Source organism: Taudactylus pleione, unplaced genomic scaffold (assembly GCF_031769625.1).
Source record: "Taudactylus pleione unplaced genomic scaffold, aTauple2 ptg000722l, whole genome shotgun sequence".
NCBI lineage: Eukaryota > Metazoa > Chordata > Amphibia > Anura > Myobatrachidae > Taudactylus > Taudactylus pleione.
The window spans coordinates 1,235,943-1,260,912 of record NW_028285124.1 but is presented as its reverse complement, the minus strand read 5'-3'; positions in this window follow the sequence as shown (position 1 = coordinate 1,260,912).

Here is a 24,970-nt window from a genome sequence, read left to right as displayed (position 1 = left end):
TTTATAAATTGTGCAGTGTTTGGTCATTAACAATCAACGATATGCGCTCCTGCTGGTCGTTTGATCGTCTCATTAGTTGACCGAACATGCAATTTCACTTGATCTTTTAAAGATTGTTTGCAAATCATTCAGACTGAAAGATAAAATTTCAAGGGAAAAAAATCAAGGGAACTGGGAGTAGATCGTCTAGTGGATGTGCTCCTTTAGAACAAGAGGACATGTTCTGCAACTGGAGGGTGGTAGGTTCAGGGGAAATTCGAGGAAAAATTACTTCACAGAAAGGGTATTGGACAAGTCCAATAGCCCCCATCAGAGGTGGTAGAGGCTAAGACAGTAGAGCAATTTAAACATGCATGGGATAGACAAGAGGATATCTTTCAGAAGAAGTAAGGATCAATAAGGGTTGATGTAATAATATGTTTAAAAATGGGCAGACTAGATGGGCCAAGTAGTTCTTATCTGCCATCAAATTCTATGTTTCTATGTTTAGACTGCTGACATATTACCGGTATCCAATGGTGTCCTTTAGGGATAAAATAGATAAAACACAGTGACGTGTCAGTATTGCTCCAGTATGGGTAGTCCTTATGCTGGAATGGATATCCCATGATGACAATATGGAAGGACAAAGGATAATCCGTTCAGTATGTGAAAGGTGCCCTTTAGGGATAAAGAATTAAAGCTTGGTATATTAGTGTTCTGGCTACAGTGTAAGCAGTCCTTGTGCTAAGAAACAAATCCCACGATGATGATTTTATAGGGCAGGGATAGTCTGGTCTGCAGAATGATATGGTTCAAAATTCCAATTCCAGATGATATTAGATGGCAAATGATATGTAAAATATCTCAAAAGAAACAGCACTGGTGTATGGTTCAGCCTAACATGTTCCCCTGCTATTAGGCTGCTTCCTCAGAGGCAGTGAAGGTACCTTCCACAAACAGACATATACAGTATATATATATATATATATATATATATATATATCCCTTCTCAGTATCCCAAATTAATTCATGTGTGAATGGGGGGAATACAACAAATCAGTGTTAAAAAACATTCATATATATCTGTGGGCAGCACAGACGGTGTAACGGTTAGCGTTACTGCCTCACAGCACTGAGGTCATGGGTTAGATTCCCACTACGGCCCTAACTGTGCGGAGTTTGTATATTCTCCCTGTGCTTCTGTGGGTTTCCTCCGGGTACTCCGGTTTCTTCCCACACTCCAAAAATATACTGGTAGGTTAATTGGCTCCCCTCAAAAATTGACCATAGTGTGTATGTTTGTGAGCATGTGGTAGAAAATATAGATTGTAAGCTCCACTGGGGCAGGGACAGATGTGAATGGTAAGATATTCTCTGTAAAGCGCTGTGGAATATGTGTGCGCTATATAAATAACTGGTAATAATAATAATGTATCTGCACTACAAAAGTGAACATCAACTAATAAGACTTAGAAGGAATTGTCAATCAGAAGAAGACTTCAGGATACAGATGGACGTTATGTTATCCAACATCAAAGTGTTGGTTATCCTGAGAAATTGTTATTAGAAGCAAAGAAACATGCTCTTCCTATAAGTAGATCCACCTTATTACAGGTAGAGAAATGTGCGCCAACCCCCGTGTTTTCATTTTGGTTTTGGATCTGTATCTCCTCGTGTTTTGGTTCTGGATTGGTTTTGCCAAAACCGCCCTTCCATGTTTTGTTTTTTGTTTTTGGATCTGTATTTTTTCTAACAAAATCATTAAAAATGCTAAAATCACATAATTGGGTCTGTTTTTGTTCCTACAGTATTATTAACCTCAATAACATTTATTTCCAGTAATTTCCAGTCAATTTTGGCCACCTCACAGCCCACAATTTTGATTTTTTTTCATCTAGTTTAGAGCCAAAAGGTTGCATCCAGCTAGCTAGCTGACTAAGCTAAGCGACAGCAGTGGGCGGCACTAACATGTTCAGCTTCGAAAATGGCACAGAGCAGCATTGCAGTGGTAGACAGGATGGCAATTTAATAAACTATACGACCCCTAGGAATTTTAAAAACCAAGAATGTATTCCTTAACTAGGTCAGAGGCCCGACAGAGTTGGAATGTTTATCGACTGAAGACAGGGGAAGGAAGGAAGGATTGATTAGTTTTTGAATTTATTTAATTTAATGTTTTGATTCTTAAAAAATATTATGAGTGAAGATCAATCTAGGATCAAGTTCTTCAGTTCCTAAAATACATCTTTGATCTGGAGGAGGTTTTTTAATTTTTTATACATCATGATCTAATAAATAAAATGAGGTTGCCTTGCTTGTGGAGGTGCTGCTAGAACATACTGTAAACAGATGTTTACAAGTTTGTACTCAGGGAAGTTGTTATGGATAATGGGACAAAGACTTGCTGTTTACATCAGAGGAAAGCAGCCTGTAGTTCTCTGGCTGAACTAGAACTCCCAGCATGCTTGCTGGGCCTACTGGAAGTTATTTGTCAACAACAGGTGGCGTGCTTCAGGTTACCTCAGCCTGCTTTACGCACTGTGTGTACCATGTAAATATAATGGTCTGTGACCAATATACACAACTAATTTATGTATTAAACGTGTTTGCAGTGCACTTTATTGCATACATCCTGGCAGGAAGATGCTCTTTGCTGCTGCTGTTTATATTTGCCCACCCCATAAATTTGGTGGTTCAGAATTTTCTTTAAAAAAATGAAAGGGGCATACAGGAGATGCTGTCTGTGGCCATTACAATTTCTAGGCATTCATAAACCACAAAATTAAAAATGTCAGGCAGCAATGCCCCAATCAGCACATACTGTAATGCAAAGAAAAGAGGTGCAAGATTGAATTGTCCTTGGGCCCTCCATCCCACCCTTACGTTGTATATATGAAACAGGACAGTCACAGTTTAACAAACCAATCACTTCAGCAACAGGGACTGCCACTTGTGGCTGAAATTATTGGTTTGTTTGGACCCCCACAAAATAAGCTGCCAAGGCGCAGTGCACATTGGTGGCAATGATCCCATACACAAACTGGCTTTACAACATACAGTAGGTAAGATCAGATGTCATCATCGTCATCATCATCCCCATCAGTGTGTACATTCTCTTCTTCACACAATATTAATTTGTCCCCACTGGAATCCACCATCAAAGGCGCTTCTGTATTTTTTTTTTACTTAATTGCTGGTAAAGGTCTTCCTCATGGAATTTGTAATTCATTTTGATGTACATTATCTTTTCCACAATTTGGTGAAGTAACCTCCTACGCCATTCACTGACAACATTCCCAGCTGTGCTGAAAACTCTTTCAGAGTACACACTGGAGGGTGGTCAACTTAAGTAAAGCAAAACCAGTTTGTGTAAGGAACTCCTAATTACCTCTTTTTCTTGCCAGTAGTGAAACAGACTGTGTGACATGCCTATTTGGATGCTATCCCTAAAATAATCTTCCACCATTCTCTGAATGGTGACTGTATCAAACAAAGTCACGGTAGACATGTCACTCATTGTAGACAGTTCTTTCAGTCCCAACCAGATGTCATTAGTCTTTGCTGACTGATCTGCATCACCAGCAGTAGTGGGTGTCTTAGGAAAATTATTTTTTTTCCTGGCAGCCACAGAAACTGAAGGAGAAGATGCTGCCATGTCACGTGCCACTTGAGCTGACAATTGTTTCACCAACAGCTCTTTGCATCTTTTCAGATTTACATCCATTGGAAAGAAAGACACAATGTATGACTTAAACCTAGGATCAAGTATGGTTGCCAAAATATAGTGATTTGATTTCAAGAGATTGATGACCCTTGGATCCTGGCGAAGCGAATGAAGGGGTTGATCTACAAGTCCGACATGCTTAACGTAATCACTCCATTTCAGCTCCTCCTTCAGTTTCTCCAGCTGCTTTGCAAAAGTCTGACTAGGGGAATGACCTGACAGAAGCTGGCAGTGTCTGAACTAACTTCACATGTGGCAAGTTCAACCTTGCACAACACAGAAATTATTCTCCACTGCGCTTGACTAAGATGCATTCTCACTCCATTCCCTATGTCATAGGCCATAGTGTAGCCTTGGATGACCTTTTGCTGCTCCTCCATCTGCTGAAGCATATATAGAGTAGAATTCCACCTAGTTGCTAACTCTTGCTTCAGCTGATCAAAGGGCAAATTCAACAGTACTTGCTGGTGCTGCAATCTTTGGACCACAGTTGCTGAATGTCAAAAATGTCCCCAAATCTTTTGGGTCACCAAGAGCATCTCCTGCATGTCCCTGTCCCCTGTCATTTAAAAAAAATGTTGCACCACCAAATTAATTGTGTGAGCAAAACATGGGATGTTTTCAAATTCGCCCAAATGTAATGCTCGCACAATATTGCTGGCATTGTCAGAAATCACAAATCCCAAGGAGAGTCCAAGTGGGGTAAGCCATTTTGCAACGATTTTCTAAGAGATTCTCAAGTATGTCTCTTAGTGAAACCAGTGATACACAGAATAGCCTGCCTCTGAATGAGCTGGCATTTGTTAGATGTTGCTGCTTTTTGCACTGTTGGAGGCAATACACCTACTCAGTGAGCTGCCACAGTCATGTAATCTTTAATATACCCTGTCCCACTTGTCCACATATCTGTGGTTAAGTGGACAGTGGGCACAACAGTATTTTGGAGGACATTACTAATGTTTTTTTTAATGTCCTTGTACAGATTGGGAATTGCTATTCTAGAGAAGTGGAATCTAGAAGGGACATGGTAGCGGGGACACAGGGCCTCAATTAATTGACTAAAACCCCCTGCATTAATGGCGGATACTGGATGCTCATCTAATTCCAGCATAGCTGTTATAGCATCAGTAATCCCCTGTGCAACTGGGTTTCTGCTGTCATACTTGTCCCCCATTGCAAACCATTGTTTGATAGTCCAATGTTTGGTTAAACTAAAAGTAGTCTTCTTCCTGGTCCCCTTCTGGGATGAAGATTCACTCACAGCAGCAGTAGCAGTAGCAGCAACAGATGTAGCACTCAAGGATCCTTCTAAGGAACCATGGATAGGAGTCAGATATTCTTATGAAATTGGATGTAGGGCTATTTCCGATCACGATTGAGGATGTTGAAGATGATGCAGGTGTTGGTGATGGAGATTGCAGGCACTTGGATCCAGAGAGAAGGGAACAGCTAGGTGACACTGGACTGATTGTTATATTTTTTTTAGCCAAAGTTTCTAAATTTGAAAAACACTTTTTCATTTGATGAATGTGCTGCAAGTGACGTAACAGAGAGGAGGTTCCTAGGTGGTTATGGTCCTTACCTCTACTCACTAATACTTGGCAATGGTTACAGATGGCTTGACAACTGTTGTCCGGATTTGGGTGGAAATGATTCCACACATGAGAAGTGGATATGTTGGTCCTATGCCCAGGTATGACAACAATGGGCTTTTTCCCACCATGGGCAACAACGGTTGCCTGATTTACAGTGTTTACACAAACATCCTTGGCATCAACATCCTCATCATCATCAACATCCTCATCATCCTTGTTAGCACCAACTACAGAAATATCCTCCTCATCCTCTTGGTGCAATTCCACAGAAGCATCCTTGATTTTTTCATTAGCATGTTGACTTGTGCTGCTCATCCCCACATTTGCAGAGGACAAACAAATGGTGGAAGGAGGATCCTCTTCAAGTACAGTATTAGAAAGGTCAGGCTCACACATGGCAACCATGGACACACTTGGACTCGTCTCGAGGATCTGTGACATTTCTGAGCACACAGTTGGTTCATGTGCCACAGCGATTTTAATTTTTTTGACATTTAGGGCTTACATCATCATAAGTTGCAGAACAACCAGTCATAAATAAAGGCGAAGGCCTTATTCTTTACTTCCAACTTCATGTAGTAAATTGCATAATGCCAATTTTTTGTTTCTCTGCAGCTAACATAGCTTTTAATTTTTTCTTCTTTATCGCTGTAAAACATTGCTTGCTTGATTTTAGATGTCCCCTGTATGTCCTTGGGCATCGGCTTGAGTAGATGATGTAGATGGACTAGTATCATCATAAGTATGACTGGTGGTACTGGTAGCAGCTCCACCACTAGTATGTGATTCTTGCTCTCCTCTCAACTGAACATTCTCCATATTAACAAACAGGAATAAAGTGGGGCACAGAACACACGTCAATTTGTACCAATTTTAAAAATTACACTGTGTTATCAATGACATACAGTGTCAGAAAACTTTTTATGAATAAGAAAAGAAAAACAACCTGCATTTTCCACTTACAGTGTGACAATATTTTTTGTGGATACACTGCATTTTCCACTTACAGTGTGACAATAATTTTTATGAATACACAGCATTTCCACTAACAATGAAAATATTTTTTACGAATACACCACGTTTTCCACTTACAGTGTGACAATATATTTTATGAATACACTGCATTTTTCACTTATAGTGGGACAATATGTTTTATGAATACACTGCATTTCCACTAACAGTGTGACAATATTTTTATGAATACACTGCATTTTTCACTTACAGTGTGACAATATTTTTTTATGAATACACTGCATTTCCACTTACAGTGTCAATATTTTTTACAAATACACTGTTTTCCACTTACAGTGTGATCCAATTTTTTACAAATTCACTGCGTTTTTCACTTGCAGTGTGACAATATTTTTTATGAATACACTGTATTTTCCACTTACAGTGTGACAATATTTTTGACAAATTCACTTAATTTCCATTAAAAGTGTCAATATTTTTTAGAAATACACTGTTTTCCTCTTACAGTGGGACAATATTTTTTTTGAATACACTGTGTTTCCACTAACAGTGTCAATACTTTTTACGAACACACTGTGTTTTCCACTTAAAGTGTGACAATTTTTTTACAAATACACTGCATTTTCCACTTACAGTGTGACAATATTTTTTACAAATACACTGCATTTTACATTAATAGGGTGATAACATTTATTTACAAATACACTGCATCGAGCAGATCACAAGAGTAAAACCACTGGACACGCTGGCCAGCATGTGCGGGGTCCCCAATGTACTTTTTGCAATCACTTAATCATGGGATCAACCGGACTGGGCTCTCGCCTTGGATCTGCAAATTTGGGTGGGTCTGGTTCTCTGAGAACCGGACCTGCTCATCTGTAATTAAAGGTACAGTGATTAGAAAATAAACCACTTATCTATGAACTAAGACAAACCTTGAAATTTTTCACAGATCCATGTGAATTTACATTCTATCTACAGTAGATTGAGTGGTACACTGTTTTCTAATATGAAAGGTACATTTATCACTTTCATTTTAAAATGTAATAATAAATCAATGAAAATTAATAATAATGTAAAGTCCAACTTCAGTATCTTCAAACGGGATTTGATTTTGTCAAGATGTGTACGAGCACAACCAGATATTAGTTTTAAAATGAATCATTATTTAAAAAAATATATTAACTCCCAGTGAATTAAGATCTATTCCTTCAGACCCTTCACTACATTGTAACCGCCGAACCCCCCGGGATGCTACTGTTGTAATAGAAACACCTGCCTTACAGTACATGTAAATGTATTGTGAATATGATCCTAACTATTACATCTTGTCACAATGAGAAGAACTTATGAATTCAGAAGCTCTTAAATTGTAAGTCAAATTACAGTGTGTACATATAAATGGAGATTGTGATCAGTGCTCAACAGGGGGTATCCCAAGTATGGGAGCAGCTGAGGAATGGAGATGTCCTGTCTCCAAATATATAAGTATAAGCAGGGGTAGTTAGCCAAAGAATAGTGTGTTGGTGTTAGTCAGTGATGATAATTTAATGACAAATTAATGATATTAGTAGAAATCTAGTATAATATTTGTTGTTCAGTCAGACACAATGCTCCAGTCTGTGATCTATCACTATGTAAAATCCCAAGGGTTGGGAATGGTTGCTAGGGAAGTTAGATGGCTACTGCAGAGTGCCTCTATCCATAGTGTTTGATCAGTACTACATCTCCTTGTGTGCAAATAAGGTGCAGCTGCTCGAGTCTGTACAGTAAAATTAGTGGATCTGATATTGGGGTATAATCTGGGTGGTAAGTCTGCCCTTTGAGGGGGTTACTCTCCGTAAGTCTATACATCACCCTCTGTGGAGTTAGGATGGTTGTTGAATGCGTTGTGCTGCTTGGGTGAGCTGGGGATGTGAGGAAACCTTGTGATGGTAAGGTTACTTTCCGTATGTACAAATGTTCATATGCATCCCCCCACTGTTTAAATGTGAACTAGGTCTGATGTCAATGTGCAGCCACAGCATCCCATGTGAGCGCTTACTGTGGGTGATGTCTTTTATGTCTAGTCGCCTTCTGTACCTTGAATTGCCCCAAGGGGAGGGGGAGAGAGGTGATGATGACTCTCAGTCTTGATGCCATGGAATGTCCCTAGCATCCAGCAGCGGAAGTGGAAGTGGGAGCAGAAGGAACCCCTTCTCCTGCAGTGTCGGAATGGAAGCTGTTGGTATATCAGGTAAAAGGGTCCTGCGTGGGAGAAAACTGCTGAAGCATGAGACCGTGCACTGGTTCCACTGCAAGTCTTCAGTTCTGTGTGCTGAGTAGCTGAAGAAGGCTGTCATTGGCTGAAGCGCATTGTCACATGGTATGAGGACACCTACTTCCTGCAAGTGAAAGGTACCGCCATGGGAAGATCATTCGCACCAAGCTCTGCCAACTTATTTGTATGTTCTCCCAATGTTTGCTTAGGTGTTCTGGTTTCCTCCCACACTGCAGAAACATACTGGTAGGCTTCTTGGTTTTGACCAAAAAATTTACTCTAGTGTGTATGTGTGTCCATCCACTGGGGCAGGAACTGATGTGATTGACTAAAATATTCCCTATAAAATGCAGGTAATGGGCACTAATTAAATTACTATTAATAATAATAATAATAATATATAGATCTAAATGGGAATGTATTCATTCATAATCCCTTTGGTATTCTTTTATTGTTATATATTTATAATGACATTGAGCCACCATATTTTTAAATCTTCTAACACATGTTCAAAATTTCCAAAAGTTTTTATTTTATATATTGGACCATTAATATGGATTCTGCTATGACGCCAGTGAGTAATAGACTACCTCAAAAGATTTATTATTTATTGACAGTTTCTTTTATAGTGCAGCATATGCCGTTGTGCTTTACAGTTTGAAACAACATTAATAGAACAAAACTGGGTTGTAGAGACAGACATAAAGGTAAGAGGGCCCTCCTTGCAAGCTTACAATCTATAAATTGCTATACACAGTGATCAATCATCAAGATGGATGCAACGCAACCTGACACTATTTATCAACATTAACACAAATTCCAAACAGACAAATTAACTTCATCATGGACAATATAGATTTCATTTTAACAAAAAATTATTTTTGGTATGAGGACACCTACTTCCTGCAAGTGAAAGGTACCGCCATGGGATCATCATTCGCACCAAGCTATGCCAACTTATTTGTAGCTTGGTGGGAAGACAACTACATATGGCAGAACAACCCGTTTTTAGACAAGATCAAAATATGGCAAAGATGATCTTTTTCTCATATGGGATGGGACGAAAGAAGAACTAACAAAATTCTTCAAAATGATGAACACAAATACCTTCAACCTAGAATTCACATCAACCCACAGCACAGAACTGGTTATCTTTTTAGATCTAGAGATCTTCATCAAAAATAACCACCTACAAACAAGAAACCATTTGAAAGAAGTGAATGGAAATAATATTCTACCAGCCCAAAGCAACCACTATAAGAAGTGGATTAACAATATTCCTGGTGGACAATTTCAATGTCTTAGAAGAAACTGTACGGAAGACACTACCTTCAGACAACAAAGAACAGAAATGAAGAACAATTTTGTTCAAAAAGGGTATATAGAAGAATATCTGGAATCTGAAATCAATAAAGTGTCCAAACTTAATCGGAAAGATTTAATAAATTATAAACCAAAGAAGACTATGGACCATTATCATTTATCACACAATATAACAGTAACCACACAATTTTTGAAAGGATTTTGCATAAGCACTGGAAAATTTTACTTTTAGACGAAGAGGTAAAGAAGATACTTCCGGAATAACAAAAATAATATATACCAAAGCAAAAAACCTAAAACAACAACTGACCAGAAGTTTTCTGCCTACAAACACTTGGAACAAAAGAAATAAGGAAAAAAATGGTTTCCACTACTGCACAAAATGTGTATGTTGCAGAAATCAAACAACAGGTACAAAACCCATTCTGGAATTTACTTCAAAAACAACAAAAAAACAACATAAAATTATGAATGCAATTTCCTGCGGAACAGAGGGTGCCATATATCTACTGGAATGTCCATGTGGCACACAATATGTGGGACAAATGAAGAGAAAAATCAAAACACAAATTTATGAACATATCAATAACATCAAGAAAGGATTAATGACTCACAGTGTATCAGCCCACTTCCATCAACATCACAATAGGAACCCAGAAGAAATCAAATTAAAAGCATTTTTATAATTTTAAAATGACACACAATCCCTAGCCTATATACCCATACATTATATTATTCTTCCAATTTATACACACATGGTATTTATAGAATGAGGGGCGAACCAGCAAGAAATACAAATGACTAATATATGAATTTTAAAGTGGATTTTATTTAATTTTTTGATAACACATGGTTGCCACCAAAAAGAAAAAGATGTCCCAATTTGCAGACTTCCTGTTTTAACTAAGTGCTTAATAAAGAACAGTATAAATAGAGGTCACAAGCAGCACAACCCCTATCCTTGACGAAGGACCCAGCGAGGTCCGAAACGCATTGAAGCAGGAGAGTTTGGAGTCACATGGAACAGTCCTCACTGCTAGAGCCTGCTAGATACCCGACTGCCGCGTCCGCACTTACAGTGCTGCAAGCAGAGTCATGATACGGAGTGAGAAGGCACCCTGTGCAAGGGAAAAGATCGCCGCTATCACCGGACACTCTGAGGTATAGTAAGGGACAGTTAGGAGAGGAACGGGCATACGGACTGCCACTCACAGCAACGCTGATAAGACACCAGCAAGGTGCTACTCTCATTAGTCACAAAAGAGTATAAACATATATGTGTTATTTGTACCTTTGTTTTGTTTGTCCGCTCAGATCACCACAAGCGCTTAAACATTTTTACACTATTTCCATTTCTATTTAAGCAGCTAATTAGTCAAGTGCATACACTCCAATTCTCCCAATTATATGAAATAGGTGTTCATACACAAGGATAGGTACATATAGCAAATTGGTCCAGCCGATCCAGTCACACTGGAAAGTTGGACTAGGGTTAGGAGGATGTGATTGAAGAAAGAGAAAATGTGATATGTGTATACTATAAGAAGCGAGTTAGATAGGGAAGCTATGAAAGTTATGTGGGCGATTCTGGAATCTGATAAGCTTGTCTGAAGAGGTGAGTTTTCAGAGAAATCTGGAATGTTTGGAGACTAGCAGAAAGTCTTATTGTGCATGGGAGGGCATTCCACAGGGTGGGTGCAGCCTGAAAAAAATCCAGTAACTGTGCATGGTAACAAGTAATGCGTAAGGATGAGAGAAGCAGATCTTGTGCAGAGTGGAGATGTCAGGTTGGAAGATAGTTTGAGATAAGTGAAGAGATGTATTTTGGTGTGGTTTGGTTAATAGCTTTATGTGTGAGTGTAAGTATTTTATATTGAATACGGTAGAAGACTGGTAGCCAATGGAGAGACTGACAAAGTGGATCGGCAGACACTGACCATTTGGTGAGGAAGATCAGCCTCACAGCTGCATTCAAAATAGATTGTAGCGGTAAGAGTCTGTTTTTGGGAAGACCAGTAAGGAGACTATTGCATGGATTAGTTTTTGCAATGTCTTTTGTAAGATATGGTGGAATTTTGGCTATGTTTTTTAGATGTATGTAACAGGATTTTGAGACAGATTCACTATGGGGAACAAAGGACAGTTCAGAGTCAAGGATGACCCCTGGGAAGCGGGCTTGTGGGGTGGGATTGATTTATAAGCACGCAAATGTACTAAATATGCATAACTATATATAATGCATTAAAATAAGAGAAAATTATATAAAACCACAGTGAATGTCAGAATACAAAATGCTATCATTAAATTAGATTAAAACATAATTTGTAACTAAGACCATAACCTCTATTAGGTTTGGGTTCTAGTGATTGACTACATTTCTATAATGCCGTTGCTTTAGTAAGTCACTTTAAGGTTACATTTCTAATAATAAAACTATATATATCTAGAAATTTAAAATACAGCCATCACAATATGGAGAAAATTATAAGCTTTTGCAAACTAATTTATTTGTTTCACCATTTCTTGCTTCCTCTTTTCTTTCTTCTGGATAGGTCACTTTATGTAATTGTCAGACTTTCTTTTAAATATTTTTTTTAAATATTATTATCTTATTCTCCACTCTTGGATGAATGTGAGGTCTTTCTAAAACATAGGATTTCTAAAACGGAGTACCATTATGTGAGGGGCAAAAGATTTGTAGTTCCTGTTTGACCTTTTAAGTTATTGACCTCCTTTCTATATAGTACTGTTTTCTATTTAATATTTATACATATGGACCATCTCCTTTGATTAATTATCTATTCATTCATCTTTCATTTTAGTTCCAAAAAATTCACTATATTCTAGTGAATCAAGAATCATTTCATTTTATGATGGTTAGTATAAATTACATCACTTTTTAATTTCAAGATATTTTTTTAGTTTCTTAAAACATTTTAAAGTTAAAGTTTTATATTCCTTTGAGGTTTTTTGTTTATTTAAACATTTTTATTAAACAAATATTTATTCTGTATTTACTTTTTATTTTTTATAATTTTCTGTATTGTTAACAAAGCAACTCAAAAATGTGTGCATTTCTTTTTATTTCCAATCTGACCACTTGCATCTAATGTTTAACAAAATTTGCATGAAGTTTCATTTTGGATAGTTTGTCTCTTCTTACACATTAAACAGTCTAATGCAGATGATATTAACACATACTTATACTATAATACAATACATTATATTCTTTGCAACTCTGTTATCTGTTTTATATGTGGGTACTTGTACTATACTAAAAAATGTATGTGTTTTTGTAAAGTATGTGTTATCAGCTTTAGCTCAGTAGTTTTTAATATCACAGTTTTAATCTAGTATCTTTCTCTATGGGACAAACGTAAGAGCTTGAGATTAGTGGAAGCACGATTTCTGCAAGTTAACTAAAAAAGGTGAAAGGAAATGTTGCTGTTTCTTTCCCCCCTAACATACATTTTTGTAAGCCACAATTAGTTATTAATTTTTACCTGTGGAGTTTTATAGATTGTATTAGTAAGGTTGCCAAAATTGTCTTGGATACCAAAATACTTTATTATTGTTTTAAAAAAATCTCACTTGACTGTGTCAAAGGATTCTTAAGGCAATGAAACATAATAATACACTTTTTTAAATAAATTTCTATATTTATATCTTTTTTTTGTGCTTGATTATTGTGAATTAAGTTAGGTAGAAATACTAATAGCCTATCATATTATTTTACTTGCTATTTTTCTGTCTTAATTACATAGAGAGGTGGGATGTTTGCCTTCTTCATAGATGCATTTAATATATGGAATGATATAGTAAATAACTTGACTATTATTAATTCAATTTTTTTACTTAAACCAAAAGATTTAAAGTGATTTCCAGTAACAATTTGTAAAATGAAAGGCAGAATCTATCTGTATCACAAAATAGATAAAAATGTCCTTATAATAGCCTTTACTAGTAGTGGTCTGATTAAAACACTGACAATTTTTGCTGGTGAACTATTGCATATTTTAGTATCATTAGGTGAAATTTTATAAAGGTTCTCAAATTCATTTTTGAAAATTGAAGTGAATATTTTGTTCTTAAAGTATTATTTTAAATATTTTTATTTACAGAAAATATTTTTGAAAGATTCAACATGAATTTCCTAGATTTAGTTAATACATTAAGGAGTAGCTTTTTGAGAAACATTAGATTTATTTTTGATTTCAGGTCGAACAAATATCTAAATTAAGCATTTACTTATAATTATTTATTTGTATTAGTTCAGATAATATAATTTATATATTCTTCATAAGCTTTTGCTCTTTTCACTATATTGTAATTCATTAATCTTTTATTTTCATCTAAGGTGGCTCATAAGAGAAAGTGATTTATCCATAGGGGTTTATTCTTTTAAAAAAAGATCAAATGACTTACAGTATCTGGGATTATCCAAATGCACAAGTAGGTTTCTTTATCACAGTGTTTCTAAAACATATACAGGTATTCTCTAAACCCAAACTGAGAAATAGGAAAAATGAATATAGTGAATAACTTCATATGATCACTTTGATGACAAAATAGATTTTTGTGGGTAAGGAAAAGTGTGAAACTACTATCTCTAACATTAATTCAAAGATTTCAAATTTGAGAGACATATAGTAAGGTGACTAGAGGCTGTAAAAAGATTATTTGAATGAGTAAAATAGATAAAGGAAAGATTGTAATTTCAAATTAAACATTTTTGAACTCACTAAATATAATAGAAAATTGTTCTACAGTAAAACATGTGTATCCTTATTTTTATTTTTTAAAGAAAGAGGAAATATCTGAATAGAAGCTAATAATGAGAAAATATACAATAAAAAACACTTCAGAATATTTCGAGGACAATATTAAAAAAAATTATCAAGGATAGAAAATATGTAAAAAAGAGTGAAAAAGATAACTTTTAAAAAAAGAGTAAGTGGATGTGAAGATAATAAAACATAACACCACAAAGAATGAAACATCTATACATAGCATATACTATAAAGTCCCTGGTAGGCATCTCTTTGTTTGTTAAGGTTAATTCAAGAAAACACTAGATGGATTTTGATGCAGTTTTCATTATTCTATAGAGCATTTGTCAAGGGAGCTTTAGGTGTATGAAACATTAATGTACAACAAAAGTGAGCTGAGCAATGTTGATTTGAGTGAAGCAAGTCAATGAAAAACTGGATGCCCAAGCACTTTCTTGGCTTATGCTGCCGTAACCATTAAAGATATATCACAACAATGGACTTTATATTATACCATGTAGAGATTGATACATACTAGAGTATCTGGTTTCTCCTGAAAAATTATGTACAGTTTACTGATTCTAAATAAAAATGTTTCCCTTTTTATACCATTCCTATTTTATTTATGTGAAGAACAATTCTTTCAATTCAAGATTTTTAAAGACCTGGTAAGAGTCTGCTTTGGCATGACAATAAATAAAGTACAGGACAGACACTTAATATGGGTGGAGTTGACCTAAGTGGAAACTGTTTTGATCATGGACAATTTTACGTGGCTTTTCTGCATGTCTCATCAAAAGTTAATCTTTTTCTGTTGACTTCAGAAGAAAAATTTACTAATGTCTTCTACAAGGCAATCTTATAAGACCATGGTTAAAAAAGACTATTGCCGTAAATTCAAAATTGTCCCCCGTGTGAAGCCAGGCTGGGTCGCTAGTTTAACATAAGAAGAAAAATCTTTGATCTTAAATGATTTCAAATTTATAAAGTACATTTTTTTAATCTCCTGTTAATAAATTATTCACATTTTTTTAGAAATTAGCAACTATAAAAGACAATTAAATTTAAGTAGGAGAAAAGCAAATGATTTGTAGGATTTACAAAAAGTCAAACATATTGTAATTAATGCCACAGATAAAGGTGGTGGTGTGGTAATAATGGATAGGGAAAAATATGAAGAAAGTATCAGTTGAATGAAAATGGTACATATACAATATAAAAAAATATCTTGCTAATGTATTTAAAATTAATTTTATAAAAATAATATAAAGTTCTATTAAAATAATACTATTATGGATAAAATAATTTTCTTAAAATAAATGATCCATCCACACCAGTAATTTACATGCTCTTAAACATATTTAAATATACAACCAACTCTCGTTGAGAGAAAAATTATTGCGTGAACCAAAAATATCAGCATGAATTTGTCATCTTTTAAGAATTTTCATCTACAACCATTTGTGTGACGAAATAAGTTCTATATGAAACAAACAGGCAATACTCTTATAAAATTAATCAAATTCAAATTAGCTGAAGTTATATACTTGGTCTCTGCTGATGTCAGCTTTTTGTGTACTACCTTATACTGTAGTTTTGAATAAATATCCCAATTCCCTGTACAGGGTATTAGCAACAGTAAAATAGGGCAATTGTCATGAATAATTTAGGAGAGCATCTTAATCATTTCTGAAGTTTATTGGATTTAGCATAATCTGTCTGTGATCTGCATTGTCATGAACCTTCATTAAAAGATTTTAATATAACCAACTGGGTGGAACATGGACACCAAATAATGGGTCACCATTAAAATGTTCTCCTTACAACAAAACCTCAAAATATCTTCCTGGTTTCCCTGCATTTCCAAGTACTTCACATAATCACCTGACAGTCACTCCAACACTTTCCTGCTAGAAAATTTTAAGATACTTACTGTATGTCTCCTCTGAGTTTTGTCCCCATTTTTCTTATCTAGTGAATCTGAGTTTGCCCTCAGTGTATGACCCCATACATTTTTTTCAATATGGTCCACTGCTGGAATCCTCTGAGTTAGACAGCTGATGACTCCATCAGGTTTACATTAATATTCAGAAATGCCTTCCAAATAGGGTATAGCTCATATTGAATATAGGAAGTATCTACAATTTAGGCTTCCTTTGTTGATGTCTGATAGACTGAACATTTCTAGAAGGGAATTTTCCTTTTTTGAGAAACTTTGTGTATCTCCCCAGTTGCCTTTGCACATGATTTCCTTGTTTTCTATATGTGACACCCTTCCACCATATGCTAAGGCATGGGATGCAGATCTGTCTAGTTACGGCTCTGCTTATACTGTAGTGAGACCAGACTTGGAGAATTTACTGGAGTTGGAGTGGAACCAGACTTGAACAATATACTGGAGTTGGATTGGAACCAGACTTGAAGAATATACTGGTGTTGGAGGGGAACCAGACTTGAAGAATATGCTGGAACCGGAGTCATCAGAGAGACTACCAAAACTAGTATGGGAGCTAGAAACAGAGAATGTGTCAGCAACAAACTTCAGTCACTGAGTACTGTGAGGAGCAAGGCTTTATACCCTGTGCAACACCAGGACTGGCTGTTGCCATCTGGTGGCCACTGACCTGGATACCCAATGGAGATTTAGTAGTCAGCTGACAAGAATCAACATGGCGGCACCCAGTTCCAGGGCCAGCAGGAATGCAGCCAAAATCCCATGCCCCCTGAGACCACCGGTACACTGAGGATTCTCCAGAGACACAACTAGCCGGACAGGAGCCACCAAGACTACACTCAGTGCCCAAAGCTGGCAGGGATGCCACCAGAAATCTGGACCCCTGAGATCACCACCACACTATGGACCTGCCGGCAGCACTCTCTATGAGACCCCAGGCCAGGACCCATGCCAAGACAGTGCAGCAGGTCAGCATAGTTCCAGACAGTACCTCCTCCTCCAAGGGTGGACTCCAGACAGCCTTTGGGTTTAGATGGATTCTTCTGGTAGAAAAGTTTTACCAGCTGAGGAGCATGGACATATGCAGAATCAATCCAAGTTCTTTTCTCTGGGCCTTAGCCCTTCCAATAGATGAGATATTGAAGATTACCCAAAGAACAATGGAAATCCAAGTTTGATTTACCTCATACTCCACTCTTATGGGTGTCTTGACTCTAGAAGTCTTAGGTATTGAGGATTGATATCGATTTAAAATTAATGGTCGGAGGAGAGAGATGTGGAAGGTATTATGTATTCAAAGATATGGTGGCAACTCCAACTTGTGAGCCACAGGATTCAATACACGAGAAATTATAAATTTTCCTTCTGAGGAAACCAGGAGTTTTTTGACCTGGAGAAACACTTTGAGAGTCTTGCTGTTGGACCTATCTCTACCATTCACTGCTGCTTAACACAGAGAGTATACTTTCCATAAAAGCCTGCTAACTGGTGGTACTATCCGGCATCTGTGTTTGGGCATCCCAGCCACTAGCACTGTACCACTCACTGCTTCTTAACATAGACTGCATACACTAACTAAAAGCCTGCAAACAGGCTGATTATGAGACGACAGCCCATAATGTGGGAGGGGTTATCTGCGCATTCTTTCTGTTAAGCCTGCAAAACAATGTCAGGTTTTCAAAGTTATTCCAGTCCACATTGTGAGTGGTAATAACCACTGGTCCACAGTCTATATACTGTAGAAGCAGGAGCAGCACAACTGATAGGAGAGGCTGTTTATGCAGCAGTCAGGACACTGCCTCTTTGTTTTACAGGAGCCGCGGCTACATTAGCCCTATGGATTAGCCTGTCATAGTGGCATCTCAAATCTATTAGAGGATTTGCCCTTTACATTAGATTACAGTGTGGCTTTCAAAGGGCAGCATGCGGTAAGAGACGATTTAAAATTTAATTTTAAATTACCATCCACCCTGTGGACAATTTGGATACACTTTGACTGTCTTATAGTTACAGTATGCGTTTGTTACCATCAATCACATTGTACATCAAAACAATGATATTATAATTGGATGTTACAATATCTATATGGATTATACACCGCAGTGTTTCCATTTATAAACCGTACTTTAAGCCACTAATACTGTGTTAATTAGACCAGATTACTGCTTATATGTCAACATCCACTACATTGTGAGATTTATATAATAGGATACATTTTTCATATTGTTATTTGAATACTATATGATGCAATAGAGGTACCTACATTTTAATTGGTATTTAATAAAACATTTTTGGCTCATCTACTCTCTAAGACTTAGCTCTTCTATTTGTTTATTTCCTGTATTTTCCAGTGGGTAGTAGAACCCACTTTGTGAGCTGCTGTTTGACACAGGAAAGTTTGGGGTTAATCTATAGTGCACCATTATATTTTCTTTTTAGAAATTGAAAATGGTCTAATTTAACGAGGAGCCAACTTCATGCTAGGAACTCTGAGTCGAATATGCTGAGTTACACAGTGTCCACGTTTTAAAGCAGGACAAGCTGACAAGAATCAACATGGCGGTGCCCAGTGATTAGGGATGGCAGGAACGTCGCTGGAAGCCCGAGCCCCCAGAGACTACAGCCATATGTTTACAGTCTGCAAATTTCTTTTAGCTGTAAGAGACTTTTTGAATGACGAATGCGCATTGCTCCAGATTTTTTTAAATAACTGAAGAGTATTGGCAGCCACCGGAATATCTACAGCAGATAGTGATTGGAATTCAGGAACATGAAGATAAGAGCCGAAGACTGTTAAGCATGAAGTAGAATTGGTAGCTGTATGATAAGTGGAGTTGTGGGAAAACTCTGCCCAAGGCAGAAAATCCACCCAGATGTTCGGGGAAGAGGTCAGGTACAAACAAATTAAGGTTTCCAGGTCTTGGTTTACTCTTTCTGTTTGTCCATTGTTTTGAGGATGATAGGAAGAAGAACATTTTATTTGACTCGCATAGTGGAACACAGTGCTTTCCAAAATCTGGCTACAAACTGCATGCCTCTATCTGAGATTGTTTCCTTTGGGAGGCCATAAAATCAAAAGATCACACTTAAGAAAACAAGCACCAATTGCAGTGCAGATGCAAGACCCGACAGAGTTATGAAATAAGCCATCTTTGAGAAGTGATCCATTACCACACAGAATGTATTGCATCCTTTGGAAACAGGTAAATCTGTGATAAAGTACATTGACAAACGGGTCCATGGTTGCTTGGAAATAGACAAGGGCTGGAGAGGACCAAAAGGTTTTTGAGGCAGATTCTTGTGCTCTGCACATTTAGTACATGAGGCAATGAAGTCTCGAACATCATGTTTCATGGAAGGCCACCAATAGGAGCAAGAGAGACATTTAAGTGTTTTCCTAATTCCATCATGTCCAGCAAACAAACAAAAATGTGTAAGCCCAGGTTAATAATATCTGCAAAAATGTTGGATGTACAATCACCTTACCCAGTGGTGGTATAGAAGTTAATTTAGTATTAGCAAAAGAAAGAGGATTAATGATAGGACAAGACTCTTGATGAGTAACCTCTTTTTCAGTAGACCAGGCATGGGATAAGGCATCTGGCTTCCAATTGTGAGCCCCAGGACAGAAGATGATTTTGTAGTTGATTCTTAGAAGAATAATGACCAATGAGATTGCCGAGGGTAAAGGCATTGTGCAATCTTTAAATACAGCAGATTTTTATGATCAGAAAAATTAGTCACAGGATGTTTAGCCCCTAAGAGGTATTAATTCCTAACAGTCGCTAGTCTCACTATTTAGCGTTGCAAGTCACTTAAGAAAGAATTGCTTTCCAGTCCAATCGTGTGGTTCCAAAGCACAAAAAGTTATTTATGTAAAAAAGTAACATGATGTAAGAGTAAACAATTAGAGTAAAAAGTAATGAAAATAGTACAGCCGATACATACGCTTGTGCACTGGTCCCAGTATACGGTCATCAATCCAGAAGCCTGCAGTTGCATAGAAGATGTCCCCTACACTGAGGTAAGCACACAGCTTATATACCTTACAGGTTTCAGAGTTAACAAAGATACAAATTGACAGGCTCTTATTGGTTCTAGCTTCTGGTCAATCTGGTCATTGGTCAGTTCATACGGTATCATCAGGGCTATTACTGGGGGGGGGGCTGCTACTGCTGGGGACACTATTACTGGGAGGGGCTGCTACTACTGGGGACACTATTACTGGGAGGGGCTGCAACTACTGGGGACACTATTACTGGGGGGGCTGCTACTACTGGGGACACTATTACTGGGCGGCTACTACTACTGGGGACACTATTACTGGAGGGGCTACTACTACTGGGGATACAATTACTGGGGGGGCTACTACTACTGGGGACACTATTACTGGGGGGAATACTACTACTGGGGACACTATTACTAGGGGGGCTACTACTACTGGGGGCTCTATTACTGGGAGGGGCTGCTACTACTGCAGACACTATTACTGGGAGGGGCTGCAACTACTGGGGACACTATTCCAGGGGGCTTCTACTGGGGACACTAATACTGGGGGGCTACTACTACTGGGGACACTATTACTGGAGGGGCTACTACTACTAGGGACACTATTACTGGGGGGCTACTACTACAGGGGACACTATTACTAGGGGGGCTACTACTACTGGGAACACTATTACTGGGTGGCTACTACTACTGGGGACACTATTACTGGAGGGGCTACTACTACTGGGGACACTATTACTGGGAGGGGCTGCAACTACTGGGGATACTTACTGGGGGGGCTGCTACTACTGCGTACACTATTACTGGGTGGCTACTACTACTGGGGACACTATTATTGGGGGGGCTACTACTACTGGGGACACTATTACTGGGTGGCTACTACTACTGGGGACACTATTACTGGGGGGGCTACTACTACTAGGGACACTAAAACTGGGGGGAAAACTACTACTGGGGACACTATTACTAGGGGTCTACTACAACTTGGGACACTATTACTGGGAGGGCTGCTACTACTGGGGACACTATTACTGGGAGGGGCTGCTACTACTGGGGACAGTATTACTGGGAGTGTCTGCTACCACTGGGGACACTATTACTGGGGGGGCTACTACTACTGGGGACACTATTACTGGAGGCTACTACTACTACTGGGGACACTATTACAGGGGGGCTACTACTACAAGGGACACTATTACTGGGAGTCTGCTACTACTGGGGCACTATTAGTGGGGGGGGCTACTACTACTCGGGGCAATATCACTAGGGGGGAGCTACTACTACTACTGGGGACACTATTACTGGGTGGGGGCTACTACTACTGGGGACATTATCACTTGGGGGGGCTACTACTACTGGAGACACTATAACTTGGGGGCTGCTACTACTGGGGACACTATTACTGGGGGGGTGCTACTATTGGGGACACTATCACTTGGGGGGGCTGCTATTATTGGGGACACCATTACTGGGGGGCTACTACTACTGGGGACACTATCACTTGGGGGGCTGCTACTACTGGGGACACTAATACTGGGGGGGTTGCTACTACTGGAGACACTATAACTTGGGGGGCTGCTACTACTGGGGACACTATTACTGGGAGGAGCTGCTACTACTGGGGACACTATCACTGGCAGGGGCTGCTACTACTGGGGACACTATTACTGGGGGGGATGCTACTACTGGGGACACTATTACTGGGGGGGCTACAACAACTGGGGACACTATTACTGGGGGATTACTACTGCTGGGGACACTATTATTGGGGGGGGGTTACTACTACAGGGGACACTATTACTGGGGGGCTACTACTATTGGGGACACTATTACTGGGCGGCTACTACTACTGGGGACACTGTTACTGGAGGGGCTACTACTACAGGGGATACAATTCCTGGGGGGGCTACTACTACTGGGGACACTATTACTGAGGGAATACTACTACTGGGGACACTATTACTAGGGGGGCTTCAACTACTGGGGGCACTATTACTGGGGGGCTGCTACTACTGGGGACACTATTACTGGGAGGGGCTGCTACTAATGCAGACACTATTACTGGGAGGGGCTGCTACTACTGGGGACACTATTACTGGGAGGGGCTACTACTACTGGGGACACTATTACTGGGGGGGCTACTACTACTGGGGACACTATTACTGGGGGGCTACTACTACTAGGGACACTATTACTGGGGGGCTACTACTACAGGGGACACTATTACTAGGGGGGGCTACTACTACTGGGGACACTATTACTGGGGGTCTGCTACTACTGGGGACACTATTACTGGGAGGGGCTGCAAATACTGGGGACACTATTACTGGGAGGGGCTGCTACTACTGGGGATACTTACTGGGGGGGCTGCTTCTACTGGGGACACTATTACTGGGGGGCTACTACTACTGGGGACACTATTACTGGGGCGGCTACTACTACTGGGGACACTATTACTGGGTGGCTACTACTACTGGGGACTCTATTACTGGGGGGGCTACTACTACTAGGGACACTAAAACTGGGGGGAATACTACTACTGGGGACACTATTACTGGGGGGGCTACTACTACTTGGGACACTATTACTGGGGGGGCTGCTACTACTGGGGACACTGTTAAAGGAAGGGGCTGCTACTACTGGGGACAGTATTACTGGGAGCGTCTGCTACCACTGGGGACACTAGTACTGGGGGGCTACTACTACTGGGGACACTATTACAGGGGGGCTACTACTACTAGGGACACTTTTACTGGGGGTCTGCTACTACTGGGGACACTATTAGTGGGGGGGGGCTACTACTACTGGGGACACTATTACTGGGGGGGACTGCTACTACTGGGGACACTATTACTGTGGGGGCTGCTACTACTGGGGACACTATTACTGGGGGGCTACTACTGGGGACACTATTACTGGGGGGCTACTACTGGGGACACTATTACTGGGGGGGCTACTTCTACTGGGGACACTATTACTGGGGGGCTACTACAACTAGGGACTCTATTACTGGGGGGCTACTATTACAGTGGACACTATTATTAGGGGGGCTACTACTACTGGGGACACTATTACTGGGGGGTTACTACTACTGGGGACACTATTACTTGGGGGATTACTACTACTGGGGACACTATTACTGGGGGGCTACTACTACTAGGGACACTATTACTGGGGGGACTACTACTACTGGGGACACTATTACTGGGTGGGGGCTGCTACTGCTGGGGACACTATTACTGGGGGGCTACTACTACTGGGGACACTATTACTGGGGGGGCTACTACTACTGGGGACACTATTACTGGGGGGCTACTACTACTTGGGACACTAAAACTGGGGGGAATACTACTACTGGGGACACTATTACTGGGGGATTACTACTACTGCGGACACTATTACTGGGGGGGCTGCTACTACTGAGGACACTATTACTGGGAAGGGCTGCTACTACTGGGGACACTATTACTGGGAGCGACTGCTACTACTGGGGACACTATTACTGTGGGGGCTGCTACTACTGGGGACACTATTACTGGGGGGCTACTACTGGGGACACTATTACTGGGGGGCTACTACTGGGGACACTATTACTGGGGGGGCTACTACTACTGGGGACACTATTACTGGGGGGCTACTACAACTAGGGACATTATTACTGGGGGGCTACTATTACAGTGGACACTATTACTAGGGGGGGATACTACTACTGGGGACACTATTACTGGGGGGTTACTACTACTGGGGACACTATTACTGGGGGGATTACTACTACTGGGGACACTATTACTGGGGGGCTACTACTACTAGGGACACTATTACTGGGGGGACTACTACTACTGGGGACACTATTACTGGGTGGGGGCTGCTACTGCTGGGGACACTATTACTGGGGGGCTACTACTACTGGGGACACTATTACTGGGGGGGCTACTACTACTGGGGACACTATTACTGGGGGGCTACTACTACTTGGGACACTAAAACTGGGGGGAATACTACTACTGGGGACACTATTACTGGGGGATTACTACTACTGGGGACACTATTACTGGGGGCTTACTACTACTGGGGACACTATTACTGAGGGGCTACTACTACTGGGGACACTATTACTTTGGGGACTACTACTACTGGGGACACTATTACTGGGTGGGGGCTGCTACTGCTGGGGACACCATTACTGGGAAGGGCTGCTACTACTTGGGAAACTATTACTGTTAGGAGCTGCTACTACTGGGGACACTATTACTGGGGGGGCTGCTACTACTGGGGACACTATTACTGGGGGTGGTACATAAGAGTGAGGGGGAACATCCAGCGCATATAACACCTACGTTTAATTTATTAAAATGATCATAAATAGTTAAACTCCCATAGTTT